The sequence below is a fragment of the Elephantulus edwardii genome, unplaced genomic scaffold, assembly GCF_000299155.1.
Source record: "Elephantulus edwardii isolate Elephantulus edwardi_28Jun2011 unplaced genomic scaffold, EleEdw1.0 scaffold00048, whole genome shotgun sequence".
Classification (NCBI taxonomy): Eukaryota; Metazoa; Chordata; class Mammalia; order Macroscelidea; family Macroscelididae; genus Elephantulus; species Elephantulus edwardii.
In genome coordinates, this window is record NW_006399798.1 from 578,761 (window position 1) to 582,341 (window position 3,581).

Genomic DNA, 3,581 nt, shown 5'->3' on the forward strand with positions numbered 1-3,581 from the left:
GGGGTGCCCGTGGTGCCCGGAGAGGGGCCCGGGGTGCCCGCGATGCGCGGTGCGGGGCTCTCGGGGTGCCCGCGATGCCCGGAGAGGGGCCCGGGGTGCCCGCGATGCCCAGCCCGGGTGGGAGGCGGCTCTCGTCCCCGTTAGAGGAGGCGGCGGGCTCAGAAGGGAGGAGGCGAGTTAGGTCGGCTCCGGGCCTCGAACCTCCGTCGCGTGTGCTGCACCCCAGCTTTGAGCCGCGACAAAGGCATCGGGGAGGTGAGCCCAGGAAGCCTGCGGCGCCCGACACCCGCGGGCACTGGCCCGACGCCGGCCTCCGCTGCCAGCTTCCCACGACGCTAAGTGCGCACGCGCGGAGGCGGCTGCTCACGTGACGGGATCCTCACGTGACCGCCGGCCCTGGCTCGCCTGCTCCTGGCGGCCGGAGAGGAGGACCGACGGCGCCCTGGTCCGCGCTCGTGTCCGCCCTCCCGGGGTCGCTGCCCCGAGCACGTGTGCGCCTGGACTCTGTGCTCAGGCCCAAGGTTGACAGTAGCCGTCGGGATCCTGTAATCTCTCAATACTGTTGAGAAGAAAATGATGCCCTCCGGAGAATGTCCGGACCTGTGCAATGGCTGTGCTCCCTGAGGGAAGAGGGTTGACCCCTAATCATCAGAAGCAGGGTCCCTCCATTGCCTGGTGTTCTCCCCGACTCCATTGGCATCGCTGAAAACGTAAGCAAGAGCTTTAAAGTCAGCCTTGTGAGGACTGAAGGGGTGCCTGTGGCCCTGCTGCTCTGAGGCCATTACGAGCACCGCAGGGTGTCTGAACAGCGTCTGACCCAAATCTGCAGACTCTCTTGACCACCTGATAGGAGCTATCTCCTTAGTGGGGACTGAACTGTGCCCGCAAAGCCTAAATGTTGTTTTTGATTGCCCTCGACTTAAGCCCGACTCATAGCGACCCTGTGAACAAAAGACCTGAATGAACCCTGTTCTACGACTATCATCCTTTCTCCAAGTTCATAGTTTCCAGAGGCATGTTATTTAGGTAATGGGTGCCATTTCTGCTTCCAAACCTGCCTTAATCTGTGAACTCCACCAAACATTGTCCACCATGAGTAACCATTATGACATTTGACACACCAGTAGTAGAGTTCAGCATCACGGCAACCCCAGGTTTCATTTATACAGCAAATTGACTAGTGCTGTACCACTTAGAAGAAATGTTCCTCCAAAATACAATAACACTGGACGTGAGGGCCGCAGACCACTGGGCCCAACCGACTTCTAAATACAAAAGCCCTCCAGGTCCTGTTGACTTTAAAGAAGAGGCTTAAATAAAAGACAATCAACTAAACATTATACAACTTATAATTTCGTTATGTGTCATCAGTTGCCTGTGACCCATAGCAACTCTATGTACAGCAGCTCTGAACCCTTCCCTATCCTGATCCAGTCTCACTAAATCCGACACATCAACCCTCATTGCCCCAGTTACTTTATTAATCCATGTCATCCAGGGTCTTCATCTCCTGCGCTGTCCCTCTACCCTTCTGAACATAACGTCCTTCTCCAAGAACTGGTCTCTCCTGGCCCCGTGCCCAAAGTATGTGGGACAGAGCTTCAAAATCCTAGCCTCCAAGGAGAAACTTGGTTTCACTCTTTTCAAGACAGACCTATTTTGTTTTCTTGGCGGTCCATGGTATGTTCAAGACTCTTCTCCAGCACCACAACTCAAAGGCTTCTGTTATCCTTAGTCATTGTCCAGCTCTCTGAAGCATAACAAGTAATTGCAAAGACCATGGCCTGGATTAGGCGCACCTTAGTATCTAGACTGATAATATTGCTTTTCAACACTCTGGGAGGTCCCTGATCCATATATCTGCAGTTATAACCCCATTTGGAAACAGATTTGTTAAACTAATGATGTGGTTTTAATGAGGAGTGTGCTGTCTGAGATGTGAAACAACTTTTGCAAACATCCAAGGTAGTTGGTGGAGATGGAGGAACTAGGGGATTTAGCATACAAAGGTCTGAGGAACAGAAGCTAAAAAGGGACAATGCTTTTTCCCTGAAGCTGGCAGTGAACCTCCCAGAGAATCAGTGCCCTGAATTCAGACATCTCCCAAAACTGTGAACAAGTCTATGTTCACGGGGGCTATTTCTATTCTGGGCTCTAGAGAACTGCATACTCCTCGCTGATTCAGAAAATCTTTCTGAAGGACTTATGTCCAGAATGTTCTTTGGGAACAGTTAGTTCCTATCTTGAAAAGCACAGTCATCCTTTTGGATTTCTGCATGACAGCAGCCTCAACCTACAGGTAATTTTGTGTAACTTAGGCATTTCAACAATGGGAAGACCACTTTCAATCCTTTCCCAAATTTTCACACACACTCTGCTTCACAGAACAGTCACCACACGACACCCCTGGGGACAGGGCACTTGGAAGCTGTAAAGCCTGTTTTTTTATTTAGTCTGCTTACTTTTCAAAACTGAATTGAGAGATTTCTCTCAGTTAAGATGTGGGAGGAGGAGAAGCAGCAGGTAACTGCCTAGTGTTCCTGCTGCCCCTGCCCTGGGTTTCCTTGTCTTGGAGGCCACCAACAGGTGTCACTGGAAGGCTCCAGAGGTCCCTGGCTCAACTGTCTCTTGCTCCAGCAAGCTTTCTCCCTCCAGTACTATTGGGCTGTACAGTGTGCACTGGGCCTTGGGAATCTGCTCGTGTTATCCCAACCCTGTCCCTGTTTCCATGAAAGGGCACATGACAGCACCTGCAGCAGTTGGTTCCATGGTGTAATTGTTACCACTCTGGACTCTGAATCCAGTAAGCCGAGTTCCTGAAGCTGGAGGCAGCCCCTGACGGGGATTCTGACACTGGTCCTGCGAGGTCCTGGAAACCAGTGTACGTGCAAACCTCGTCCCTGCTTGCTGGGCCTGAGAGGCTGAGGCGTGCACCCTCGGACTCCCCGGCTCTCAGAGATCCCGTGGCTGCACTCAGGTGTCTCAGTGCTCGGCCGTTGCTGGTCTGTCCCTACTGCACCTCGTCCCAGCCATGCATGGGCTGAAATGGGTTTATTCTGAGACTCATGATCTTAGTACAGAACCCATCAGGCGGATAGTCTCCATGGGTGTTCCACTCCCCAAAAGACTACCTGTCTGAGTGATTAACACCTGTCATTTAAAAAAAATGTAAAGGTTGTATCTGCATTTCAGTTCAAACGAGGACTCCATAGTTCTCAAGTCTACATGGCCCCCTGGCCCTGCTTTCTGAAGGACACTGGACAAAAGTGACAGCCAGCTGGGCTACCTGCTGTCTAGAGCTGACCCTGTGCCAAGCAGCCCCAAGTAGGGAGTGGGCATTTGCTGAGCATCAGGCAAGCCGCAGGAGGGAGACACCCTCAACATCTACTGAGGCTGGAGGTGCTCACTTCCCGCCCTGGCCAGAACCAAACCTTGAGTTATCGACTACAGGGCGAACGCAGAGGTCTGCGATGGCGGGGACTGGCCACTGAGGCTGGGCAGAAATGGAGCTGAGGCATCTGGGCTGGAGCAGGCAGCTAGTGTCCACTGAGATGGACAGTATATTCACAAGCAGGCTCAGG